Below are 14,635 nucleotides of genomic sequence, written 5' to 3' on the forward strand. Positions count from 1 at the left end.
AAATTAAAAAAAAACTTAAATTGCATTATAAAGATTAATGGCCTTTAAAAAAACTAAAAACTTTACGAAGGTGGACAGTGTCACCATCACCAATAACACTGTCTAACGTTATGGACAAACCTTAGGACAGAACATATTTAAAATGGTGCCCTCGTTGAGAGTCGTAAAGAGGACAAGAATGTAAAATGTGGCTTATTGTGATCTTGAGTTACACAAACTACACACTGGTGCATCAGTTCCAAATAAAAGAAAACGATGAGTTAAGAAACTGTGACCAGTACGTAGTTTACTTGGAACAAATTCCTCTTTCCGATCCTAATGGAAGCAATACGGCCAAAATCCAATATAGGATTTTATTTGGAAAATCTTGTTTTCATGTTACTCACTCCAAGGCAACTGCCAGCTGGCATGGAGCTGAGCCTTGAATACAGGACCATAGTCCACGTATGAGAGAGGCACAGTGGTGATTATGCCAAAGCAGATAAACTTAGCTGCGGTGTCGACGAGCTCGTTCCCACGAATACCAACGTGGCCCGGTATCCAGAAAAACTGGATAGAAGTACATGTTAAAGATAATTGAGCCAGTTGGTTTTGAATATTGGTGAGAACAGGATGTAAACCAACGTGAAACAATTCCATGGCCACTAGAGAACTAAGCGAATCAGTATAAACAGTGCAGTTTGAGTACTGGTTAGCTTTTATGCGATTCAAGGCAAGAGAAATGACGTACAGTTCAGCATTGAACACAAAAGCTGTAGAGGGGATTCTGCGTGCAACCACTGAACCACGACAAACCATGGCAGAGCCCACACAGTCACCTGATTTCGAACTATCTGTATAAATAGAAATAAAAGGATGATTTGAAAGATGTTCAGAACAATGGTACCTCGGTTCTCGAACGACTCCCTTCTCGAACAATTCGGTTTTCAAACATATTGTTTGAGAAAAAAATGTCTCGATTGTCGATTATAAACTCGATTCCTGAACCACCGAATGACCCTTCAACCATTTTCAGTCAACACCAAGCTTTCCCAAAACATTTTACCTGCACCTGTCGCTCAGTCCACACCCCCGCTAAAATATGCTGTGAACGTTCTCGTTTTTCTTTTTGGTTTTTTTGTTGTTTTTCTAAATATTCTGATTAAATAAGCCACCATGGGGTAAACAAGGATAAGCTGCAAACCAAAAGCAGCTGAAAGCAGCAAACCAAAAAGAAAAGTTGTTAGAACCACAATAGAGGTGAAAAAAGATCTCATAGCAAAGTGTGAGAGTGGTGTTTGTGCGTCTGACCTTGCTACACAGTTTGGTAGGGCAAAGTCTACAGTCTGCACCATGCTGAAAAATAAAGAGGTCATCAAAGAAGCTGATGCTGCAAAAGGAGTTACAGTGCTTACAAAACAAAGATCACAAAGAATGGAAGAGGTAGAAAAACAGTTGGTGATAGCATTTCTGAGACCATCATTTGTGAGAAAGCAAAGCAGTTGCATGCTGACCTCCTGAAAAACACCCCTGGAACGAGTGCTGATACAAGTGATGCCTTTAAGGCTAGTAGGGTGGTTTGAAAAATTTAGGAAGAGAAGTGGCATACATAGTGTGGTGAGACATAGGGAGGGTGCCAGGCAGAAACAAACCTCATTAGACAAGTTTTTAGTGAGAAATAGGTCCAGTGAGTTTCAAGCAGGTTGTGGCAGTACAAAGAAAAAGAACCCCAGAAGGAGAGTTACCTGACATTTTATAGAAGGTAACTCTCCTTCAAACAATAATAACTCTCCTACTCTCCACGTTCCTCACCACCTTTCACTTATGCCATGAGCTCTCCTCAGCACAGGTAAAGTGCAGTTAAATTTTCATTTATTGTTTTTCATTGTGTTTTTAGTTTTTGTGGTTGACTTTATATATGTAAGTATTATTATACAGGTATAAATAAGCAATATTTTTACTTAAAATGCTTCATAATGCATAATATTTGGAGGTCTGTAATGGATTAATTTAATTTACAGTATTTCTTATGGAAAAAATTGATTCGGTTTTTGAACAGCCTTCTGGAATGGATTAAGTTCGAAAACTGAGGTACCACTGTATTTCCAATTGGGAGTGTCTACTTTTCTCAAATGATTTAAAGATAGGTCACAATTAGGGACTGTAAAAAGACACGGTGGCATGGGCTGACCAATGGATACAGCAAGGACCCAATTCACTGAACTGTATCTGGATATGAAGGCCAAAAAGAGCAATGGCAGATTGTCTGTTCTGAAAAGGTATGACCAACCAAGGAAAGAAAACACAACCCTATGTGGGATACTTTGGTAAGGAACGAAGTTTCGAAGCATATAGTAAAGACAGTTGCAAATGGCAGAGATGCAAAGAAGTTTCATGAGACTCTATGTATAAGCTTTGAACTGGGTAAGTGTGGTGAAGTCCTTGATGATGAATAGGGTCTAGCACCTTTAAGGCCGATGGTCTGGCAGAGCCATAGACCAGTGATCCATATTCAAGTTTTGATCAAATAAGAGCACGATATATCTTTAGCATAGAACGTCGATCCGCTCCCCAAATGGTGGAAGAGAGGACACAGAGGATGTTTAGTTCTCTTGTACATTTGACCCATAACTGCTTGATGTGTGGTATAAAGGTCAGCTTAGGTCAAAGATAAGCCCCAAGAACTTTGTCTCAGGGACCACAGGCAGCACAACTTTACCGATACGGAGTTCAGAATCAGAGTGGGCGTTGGCAGAAAAGTCCATGCAAACGGTTTTAGAAAGAGAGAGAAGCTAAAGCCGTTTCCTGTGGTTCACTTTAGTAAACGATTTAGGTAGTCTGTAGTTGCTGCTCAATATACTTCATGTTCGACGACTGACATGATATGTGAAAGTCGTCGACATAGAGCCCGTTTGCAACAGTGAGAGGGAGTTGTTCAGTGATGACATTAATTTTTGTACTGAAAATGGGACAATCAGGACACAGCCCAAGTTCCTGTAGAAATGAACGGGAAAGTTTCGAACACACACGAACTTGGAATCTCCTATCCATTAAAAAATTTAATAAACCTGGGTAAATGGCCACGTAACCCATATATATGGAGGTCTCGCAAAACGCCATACCTCCACTTTGTATCATAAGCCTTCTCAATGTCAAAGAATATCAATAAAAATGTTATTTGAGAAAGGCTTCTCTGATTGGCGTTTCATGTCGAATAAGGTTGTCCATGGTGGAGCCCTGTCATTGGAACCCACACCGGATGGGGAAAAGGAAGTTGTTTGATTAGAGAAACCAAACTAGACGAGCATTAACTATACTCTAAGGTCTTACAGAGACAGCTCGTCAAAGCAATTGGACAGCAGTTCGAGAGAATTTTAGGATCCTTCCCTGGCTTAGAGAAAGGTAGAGCAATAGCCTTGTGCCAAGCATCAGGAAAAGCATTCTCCTGCTAGATCTGGTTAAAAACAATCAGAAGAATAGCAAGAGAAGCAAGGGATAGGCAGCGCAGTATGTCATAGTGTATATCATCAGGTCCAACTGGTGTACTGCCAGACCGCTGAAGGGCCAGTTTGAGTTCCACCAGTGTAAAGGGATGATTATAGTCATAGAGACAATAAGCTTGAAAGGAAAGAGGTGATTGCTCTGTCCGAATCTTGATGGCTAAGAAGGTGGAAGAAGAAGTAGAAGTGCTAGACATCTGGCAAAAGCTTTCACCGAGAGTATTCGTGATGCTCAGGGTATCAGGTACTTCATGGCCATCAGAGAGCAAGATCGAGAGGGGGATAGAATTATATTGCTTACTGACCTTTCGAATCTTCTCTCATATGACTTTGGAACTGGTTGTAGAAGATATGCCAGTTACGAACTTAATCCGAGATTCCTTCTGGCTTTGACGTCTTACCCACTGAGCATGTGCACGTGCCTGCTGGAAATCAATGAGGTTTGAGTGTGGGATACCGACAAAAAGTACCCAAGGCCCGTTTCTGAACCTTCCATGCCATGTAGCAGGCAGGATTCCACCATGGACAAGGAGAAAGTGGAAAACATATCGAAGTTTTAGGAAGAAATTGAGCAGCTGCTTCTATAATACAGTCAGTTACTGCTGCCACACAATCGTCTATTGATGACTTACAAGTTTTGCAAGAGCAGTGAAAGAGGGCTAGTTTGCTTGATCTATCTTTCACCTGGGCACTGGGTTGGGTGGCATCGACCACGGCCAGTCTCTCTCAAAGTTATGGAAAAATGATCACTGCCTCGTGGATTATTGTCAACTCTCCATGAAAAATGGGGGAATAATGAAGGAGAGCAAGCTGAGAGATCAATAGCAGTAAAAGACTGACTAGGTGCGTGGAAATAAGTAGAAGAACCAGTATTGAAAAGAGAAGGGTTGTGATCAGAGAGCATACACTCTACAGAGCGACCCCTCCTATCAATATTAGCACTTTTCCAGATGGGATGATGCCCATTAAAGTCCCAAGGATGAAAAAGCGAAACAGCAACTCTTCAATGAGAGCATCAAGGTCAGATTAATCATATGTCTCTTCAGGCGACAGGTACAGAGAACAAACAATGATGGTATGACCCAAGTAAAAACGGATGGCTACGGCCTCCAAAGATGTGTCGAGTGGTAAATGCAGAGTGGGCACATGCTGATCAACCAACAGTGCCACCACTCTATGCACTCGTCCATCACACAGCCTGTCATTTCTGTACAAAGAAAACCACCGAAAGGTGTTTGTATCAGCAGGTTTCAGAAATATGTCCTGTAAGGAAAGGCATGTGGGATGGCAGGAAGCAGTCAATGTTTTGATGTCATCCAGATTAGAACGTAAACCTCGACAGTTTCATTGTATCAGGGTGGCCATTTTATTTACGTGTAGGCGAATTGGGTGGAGAGCCCTTCTGTTTACGTCTTTTTCCTTACTGTCCTTATTCGAGGGAGGTCTGTTGACCTCCATGGATCCTGCTCTGGTTCGATTGAGCAGGTCTTTGCTGTTGGAAGAGGATTTCAGAGAGTGAGGTTTTGAACGAATGATTGTTTTGCATCTTAGTGTGGGAGAAGAAGATATATCCGAGGAAATGTCTGTACCTGGAACCAAAGGATGTTGATCTTGAGGTTTGTTTGAGTGTATGTAAGGGGCAGAGATAGGTGTTGAAGTTTATTCATCAACTTTTTTAACCATGGAGGTCAAAAGACTTTTCATTTGTTTGGAGAACGATTCTTTTGGAGGCACAGAGAGATCTATCTGCACTCCCATTGTAGTTGTGGAATGAATTGCAGCAGCATACGTCCAAGATGAGGTGGTAGACAGCAATTTTCGAGCCTCAGGATAAGTAATGTTACGACTCGTTTACAAATGCTGCACCTCTTTTTCTTCCAACTGGAAATATCTGAGAGGGTTTGGAATGTATGCCCGTACTCTGCAATTAAGATAACCTGCATTGATGGTGGCAGGCGGACGTGGTGACGTAAATGTGAGAATGAGGACATTGGTCGGCACCATAATTCTATCTTTACGAGTGGATATACGCCTCACTGCAGAAACTCCTTTGGTAGAGAAACCAGCGAGAAACTCTGACTCTAGGATGTTCTTCAAATCCCTCTTCACCATAACTCTTCTTAGTAAATTGAAAGTTGCATGAGGCGTAACCTCAATAGGTATATTCCCAATTGCCTTTGAATGCAACAGGAATCCACTGTGTTGAGATGTAGATGTTTCTACCAATATGTCATCAGAGCAAAGCTTCTTTACTGGCCTTAGTGAGCCAGCAAGTCCCTCTAGTCACTTCTGAATGAAAAAGAGAGACATCAGAGAAAGGTTTATCTGAAAGAGAATTTAGTATAAGAAAATGAGGTACAGGTGTTACAGATGTTGAAAATTGATGTTCAGAATCTTTAAGAGGTGGTCATTTACCTATGGACTATTTTTCACTATTTCATTTAAGTTTTTATTTGGAGGATCCATATTAAAAAAGGAATATTTTGGTGCCCACTGACCCCACCCACTATGAATCCCTACGAGAGGATGCACTACAATACTATACAAGGACACTGCAGCAACGCCAGGGTTTCATGAGCACTATACCCAAACACTAGCATCAGATACAATGTTCACAACACCTGTTGAGAACATCCAACACTGGTACTTGGTTGACCCTTTTCCAATCTTGCTATTATCTTTTTGCTATAATCCTTTTTCTGCACTTCTCATAATTTTTGGAAGTTCAAGTAAGATATTATTTTATTTTTACCAAACTAATCTCATTTCTAAAACCAATTATAACAGTTTCTACTGCTGGGTAGTTTTATTTGTTGAGCGTGTGTTTTTAAGTATTTACAAAGTCCAGTTCACTTGTTGATAATGGAAAAAAAATTAATATTTTAAACGTTCCACAGTTTAATAATTATGATAGGTCTAAATTTACAAATAAATAATGTCTTAGTACAAATTTCTGTTACTGTTCATTTCTTAGTATGCATAGAACTTCTTATATGTCTAATACTTCGGCAAAAACATGGACTTAAATTTTATAACACTGACCCAACAAGCCATCTCTTTCAATAATCAGCCAAAAACTCGTCTAGTCTCATTTAATATGCTTTTCATATCATGCATCTCTTGAAAACAATACTCCCTCTGGTAAAAAAAACCAAAAAAACTACAAATGTCTTAATTGAAAAAAATATAGCCGAGAATATTATAACACCCTCTGATATTCATTGATAACAAGTAATAGTTTACTTTATTTGTCTTTCAGTGACTTTATACTGAGGTGGATAACCAGTTACGCTGTCTTGTTTGTTTGTTTTTGAATTTCGCGAAAAGCTACACTAGGACTATCTGCGCCAGCTTTCCCTAGCTTTTCAGTGTAAGACTAGAGGTTTATTTTGAATTTCGCACAAAGCTACACAAGGGCTATCTCCAACTATTCATCAGCACCCACCGCCAACTTTTGGGCTACTCTTTTACCCACGAATATTGGTATTCATTGTAACATTATAACGCCCCTACAAATGAAAGGACGAGCATGTTTGGTGTGACGGGGATTAGAACCCTCGACCCTCAGATTACGAGTCCAGTGCTTAACCAACTGGAAGACTAGAGGGAATGCAGCTAGACATCACCACCCATCGCGTACTCTTGGGCTACTCTTTCACCGACGAACAGTGGGATAACGCTGTTGCTGATCAGTTTTTCATTATTTTTTTTCCTGTTACTGTATTTTTATAATATGTTTTCGAAAATGTGTACACTATAAAAATGAAAGCATCTTGTAGGTGTTTAACAGGCACCCAGATATTTTGGTTAATTGAAGGTTTTAACATAATGCCAAAGTAATCACAATGATATGTATTCTAATTGCTGGTTACTTGGTTGGTCAGATTTTTCATTACATTCAAAGAATATTTAGATAAATCTATTTTACTGGATTCTTGGATCTGGGTTATTATGAACCTATGCTTTGAGACTGGCAGAAAATTTCTAAGAAATATGTAAGGGTTTTGAGTACTGGTATAACCTGATGGAATTTCATAAAGATCAAAGTTCAAACACTTCTTGAAATTTTTATTGCAAATAAATAAATCATGCAAAATATAAATTATTTTATAATTTTGAATATAAACATTAATATAATAGAGCAGGCTAATATGGGTACAGAAAACTTTATTTGAAAAGCACAAAACGTTACAACAGTCAAGCTTTATGACACACAAACCGAATTATCTTGAATTATCCTTTAAAAATTAACCTGGAACACCTGTTTAGCAGAAATTATGAATACAGAAAAACACGGGATCAGCTATTTCAAAAAATAAGTAGTTACGACAAAGGATGCAACGCCAGCACTATAAGTTTATATATGACCAATGATACCTTGTCACGTATAATATGCTGCTACGTTTCTATATAAAATTAGAATCAACCAAATTAAAAGCAATACGCTTAACTTATGATCTTTTCATTCATACTCCTGGCACGTACCTTCACAAAATCAGTAAATCAACCTTAATTCAAAGTTGCTTTACAACCCTCGCTAATAAATACTATAACAAGCACGAAAACAGGAATAACTTCTATACGACATTCATCAAAATCGCAGAAACACCTGACGCATAGAATACATTTATTTCTACATTCAACTACATCACTTCATCAACTACCTTAAAGAGTTTTGTCTCGTCCTTCTCCAACCGACCGGACTAACAATGGACTACCACTGTATGTATAACGTAAAATGTGGAATTGTTATATATAACATGTTTAAATAGTTAGAACCCATCAGTCTTATGTCTTTATTCAATAGACTGTTGTTAGTGATTTAACATTGTAATATGTAATTATAGAATGTCATCTGTTCTGTGCAATTGTCATTAACAAGCAATAGACTCTGGTTCAGGTCTAGTGTCGTTCCCAGGACAGAGTGTGTTAACTGTCAGAGGCAGGAATTGATTGTCTGGTGTCGCTGCTCGTGACCTATTGATCTCATATGTCAGACTGAAGCTTTATTTCCATGTCACTTCTACAACAAGAAAGCAAACATACTTTCTGTCTATTTTTCCTTGGCCTCTCTCGCTTTACAATGGCAAGTCATCAAAGCATAAGCAAAATTTTATGGAAGCCGTGGCTCATTTCCCGAACTTTAACGACCACAATCTCTAAAATTATCTACAAATCAAGAAGAGAAATAACTTTAATGTTTGACCAATCCCAGGTTATCAAACCTAAATAACTACCACGCCTAGACTTGATTTCAGTTTGTACCTGTTGATGCCTTTATTAGCGAAACCACGGTCATTTGTTTCTTTTTAAATTTTGCTCAAAGCTTTAGATGGTTATCTGCTCTAGCCGTTCCTAAATTAGCAGTGTAAATTAAAGGGAAGGCAACCAATCATTACCCCCCACCGACTACTCTTTGACCACTCTTTAACCAACTAACAGTTGGATTGACCATAACATTATAACGCCTCCAGGGCTAAAAGGACGAGCATGTTTGTTGTGACAAGGATTCGGATCTGCGACCCTTAAATTATGAGTCAAACGCCTAAACCACCTGGTCATGTTGAGCCGCCATTGCCGTAATAATGATGTATATGTGAAAGTACAATTGTCTTGTTTTTCATCAATTCTGTACATGGAGATTGTTTACACATTAATCAAAAAATGTACTATAAACTAGTAGCGACAGATAAGTTTTTGAAACAGACTGTAGTTATTAAAAAAATAATTTATAATGTCAGCAAACTCCAATCATCTAAACATAACTTGAAAATATAATAGGCTTGTAACAGAGACATTGCAGAAGTAAAAAAAAAATATCCTATTAAAATATTTTAATCTTGTAATAAAGACTGACAACAATGTTTGTCTGAAGTAAAATCGATATTTTCTGGAATTGTTTTCGCATGAAAACTAAGACCAAAACCACGAAGGTTAGTCTATGTGTCAGTAGCGTCGCTGTGCTTTCCAGTTAAAGAAGGAGGGATTTTTAAGGAGGGGCCATAGGTCATTAAAACAAATAAAATATTATACTGTTTGTAGAACTTTTTTTTGTGAAATGATACAAAACGAGATTATTATATATAAAAGTTGGAAAATAATATGTGATCAATATGCCAATATTTTTCAGGGGAGACGGGCCCCCTCTCTACTAAACCTCTGCAATGTGTAAATCAAGGATCACTGCATGTGCTTAAATGTTACAATATTCATCCTAAAGTATTATAAAATGTTAATGTCACACAAGAAGCTGGGGAGAAATTTCAAATGGGGCCATAAACATGTTAGCTATTTTCATTGAACCTTTCTTTAAAATCATGTATAGTACCAACTCCTCTGTTTCATATTTTGAAAGAAATGTTGTATTTACCCATAATGATTAATACTACCCACCATACCAGTTACACCCATTCAAACAAAACTAAAGCTATACACTAAAAACAATATCTATTCTATTGTTGAAGAACACTTTTATCGATGTTTCTGCATAATTTACAACATAACAGTAAAAATTCTCTTTAGTAGAACAAGTGTCATTCAAAAGAATGGCAAAGAAATATAGACAACTAACAGGAGATAAATTAATTACTTTTTTAATCATATCTAACATGAAATCCGCAAGTATACAAAAGAAAGGATAAATTCTGAATAAATGTTATAACAATACAAAAAGAAATGGGAAAATGTGGTATATTTTATATACCACAAGTAGTATAGGATGTGCGTGCACACGAAGTTCTTTAAAATGTTGCTTGTCTTAGATACAGTTTTATGACACTGTTTTAAAGCAGATCATTTTTGTAATAATGTTGTTGTGATCATTTTAACCCTATAGCACTACTGCCATTTTAAAACTCACCTCAGTGCATGTTACTAATTTACTTTCAACATTTAATTAAACCACTTTAATATGAATGTATTTTCATGAAATCACTATTATCCAGTACGTTATAATTAAATTTTTATGTTATCTAGGGTTTTATTTATTTATTTTAAAAATAAATGTTTATAACACCAACTAAAACTGCACTTGATTCGCTCGCGATTACAAGACTAAATTTTACGAACTATGATACTGTGATAAAATAATATAGACTGTCGGCATGAAAGATCAAATTAAAGATCCACCTAACTTTCCTTATTGATCAGGAAACTTCCAAGAATTTCTCGATAGGCACTTGACATCCTAATATTTCTAAGTTTATGGGCAGCCAAGATTACTTACAAAGTAAACACTTTATTGTTAAATAACAGTTTAAAGCTCAATGGCATGTTAATAAACAATAGAAAGATGGCATTTCGCACTATTCAGCTATTCACGAGAACAATAGACTAAGCTTTTTTTTCTATCTCATACTGATCCATATACTGATAGAGGTTTCATTATACAGGGTGTTCGGAAAGTCACTGTGCAGTTTTGTATGTTACTAAATATATAAGTGCACAGTGACTTTCCGAACACCCTGTATAAAATAACATCTATCAGTATATTGATCAGCATGAGGTACAAAAAAAGCTTAGTCTATTGTTCTCGTGAGAGGTATACAGTGCTCGGCAAGTATTTCTCGCCCTATATGTATTTACAAAGTTATGAAGAATCGTATGTCCAGGACTCCTTTTACAGAAAAGGAGCAGACAATGCTACTAATCCTTGGGATCTTGGACCTGGCATCACATACAATGTGGTAGAGCCTATGAATGAAGGGGTATTGTTGGCCAACACATCAAACATGGGAGATCTTTCCATATTCCTCGTCAGGCTAGTTCTGAACTGTCCAGAGACTAAGCAGTCTCTATTTTCATTGATAGGTCTTCCAGAACTCAAATATCCACTAAACGTTTTACTCTTGGAACAGTGTCAATGTTAACATCATTGATCCTACAAGTGATTCCGTTGCTGACAACAACACCTCTGCTGATGCCATTGAAAGTTAAGTCAGTGTCATCGATAAAGAATTCTGAGCTTCTTGTGAGATGTAAAGTCTGAAGGTGTAAGATTTTGGTACATCGCCATGACACATGTGTACACGTTTGTTGGTTCCACTACATTCAAAAACTGAAAAAAAAACTTTCCAGAGCTTTGATTCTTCTGAGGGTCAACTAGTACCCATGAAGATTCTGTTATTTCATTTGTAGCTCTGCATTATGCTTTATGTCTTGGTATTTCCTTTCCTTTTTCCATATGTATTTACAATCGTAATGAATTTATGTTATACATTTATTTTAATATCTATGTTTGTTTGAGTTCAATACATATTTAGAAATGCATATAACGTATATTGTTAAATGTGTATCGCGAAAGATCCGCTTGTTCTCTAAATCTGTAGAAGATTCTTGAGCGTAAGAATCAACAATGTACATTTTGTGCATCTAAAATACTAATGATTGCCAGTATTATTGGCAGATGAATTTTAGAGAAGCTCACTTAATGAGTATAAAGATCGCAACAGTAACACGCGGGGAGACAGTATAATATTATTTGTCTGCTACAGTCAGCATACTATAATTCTCGGAAGTTATAACTGTGATAAACACTTATTGATTATAAACTACAGACATTTAACCAGAAATGTTTAAAGGTGTCGAACATTAAATACCATCCAACTTCAGAGAATTAACTTCAGCTGTGAGAAACCTTCATGAGACGAGACAAGAAGAGAGGTAGCATTCGAGTGAAGTAAGTTTACACTGATATAAAGGTACATTTGTTTATTAAAATATATTTGTGTTAAGCAAGAAAATTTTGTATATCAGTATTGTTGGGAAATATCTTAAATTTGATACATATTCACACTCAATTAACTTTAAATTCAAATTACAATTTCCGGTTATTTGAAATCGTAATACGTAACATAATAAATCAGAGATTCATCCGAGATGAATTATGATAGATAACACAATTTTGTGAAATCAAATCTTGTTAACAAGTGTACTTATACATATATAATACGGCTGACAATATTTGCATTTGTTTATTGCTTGAACATACATTATTTTTAGCGTATGTCAGTTGTTTCTTTTATGTTGATTAATGGCGTATTTTTATGTTCAAAACGTTCAATTTTGCGTTGTGTTTAAATTTTAATGTATAAATATTTTTTTCTTTACTAACGTATAATGATGCATTTTAATTTCATTTTACGTTGTATCGAAAAATATATATGTAAAAAACAGCAGGTATGAGTAGAGCTTTCTTTACTCATACCAGCCGTTTTCTACGTATATATTTTTCTCTACAAGTGAGTTTTCTCATCATCACGGTTTACGTTGTACTGTTGTACAGAAAAGTTTTGCATTGCATTGTAACACTGAAATGTATAGTGCCACTAATAAAGGATATTTGATTTTATAATGCTACTATATCTTTAATAACATTTTTCTTTGTATTACATAACCAGTGTAATATCTATTATTGCCATCCGTGGTAGCACTAGTCACTACATGAAACGTTCATACACAGGATTGTAAGCTGGTTAACTGATGCGTAGAAATCTTTCGGGAAGAAAACCAACTGGTCAATCCATAAATCCAGTGAAACGTTATTGTAAAGCATCCAAAAAGTAGGTCCATGTATTATGTTTTGTCCTCAACTTTATAAATATTTATTTTCATTTTGTATTACACATTATTCGCAGTCTATTTATTCTTTTACTTTAAAATCAGTAAGTTTTAACTCAGTTCAGAAATAATCATGATTTATTCTATTGACCCTTCCATTATAAAACGGAAGAAATCAGTTTAACTTGAAAAATTGCACAGTTGTAGGTGTGTGTGCGTTTTCTTATAGCAAAACCACATCGGGCTATCTGCTGTGTCCACCGAGGAAATAAAATCCCTGATTTTAGCATTGTAAATTCGAAAACGTACCGGTGCCGCAGCAAAGAACCAGTTGTAGTTGTGACATTGTTTTATAATTATTTTTGTGCACTTTCGGTGATTTGACTCTTCCTTCCTGACGAGTCAGTTAGAAATAGGAGAGATAAACAGTCACACATTCAATAATATGGCATCCTTCAATTTCCAGCCAGTAAACCTAAACTCACTAACTGAATACTCTGGGGAATATTCGCGAACTAGAAGCTACCAAATATTAACATTTAATTAACATTTATTTTATCACTTCTTTTAGGTTCCAATATTATTTAATACCCATAAATAAATTCCACACATATCAATATATATTGGTCCACCAATTAATATATTTGTTCTATTACAAAGGTTTTAGTTCCTGTTGATGTCATGGCCGGCATGGCCAGGTGAGTTAAGGCGTTCGACTCGTACTCTGAGGGTCGTGGGTTCGAATCCCCGTCGCACTAAACATATTCCTCTTTTAAGCCGTGAGAGCGTTATAATCTGATGTTCATCCGTGATGACGAGAAAACCCACTTGTAGAAAAAAATATATAAGTAAAAACGGCTGTGTGGGTTGAGAAAATGCAAAATTAAAGAAGCCTTACTTATACAACAACTCAAGACCAAAATAAACCAATACAAAGAAACACCCTTAAACCTTTTTTAATAAATATAATAAAATATCTAAGCACACCCTCTATATTCCTACACTTAATTACACCCCCCTTCAAACATGTGGTCAGCTATCAATCAGTTACCTCTTTCTTTCTTTGTGAACCTGACGATGACCGTTGCTCGCTCCTCTACATAAAAATTTTCTCAACCCATACCAGCTGTTTTTACATATATAATGTGATGGTCAATCCCACTATTCGATGGTAAAAGAGTAGTCCAAGAGTTGGCGGTGGACAGCGATGATTAGCTGCCTTCCCTCTAGCCTTAAACTGCTAAATTAGGGACGGCTAGCGTAGATAGCCCTCGTGTAGCTTTGCGCGAAATTCAGAAGCAAACTATAATAATGTAGGCCGATTTGAAATTTTTTTGTTTGTTTGTTTTCTCGGGACAAAACTCATATCGGGCTATTTCCTGTGTTTATAGTGGGAAATTAAACTCCAGATGTGAATGATGTAAATCCGTAAACTTGCTACTGTTTCACTAGGAATATTTAAATGTAAAGAAAACCTCTTTAAATCATTTACATTAAAAATCAGTGTTATCTAAATTTTCACAAAAAACAAAAATATATCTTGCGCAAATTAACAAACTTAAAAATTTTAGATGGCGTTAAATATGCTTCATATTTGC

This window comes from Tachypleus tridentatus, chromosome 5 (genome assembly GCF_004210375.1).
Source record: "Tachypleus tridentatus isolate NWPU-2018 chromosome 5, ASM421037v1, whole genome shotgun sequence".
NCBI classification, from domain to species: domain Eukaryota; kingdom Metazoa; phylum Arthropoda; class Merostomata; order Xiphosura; family Limulidae; genus Tachypleus; species Tachypleus tridentatus.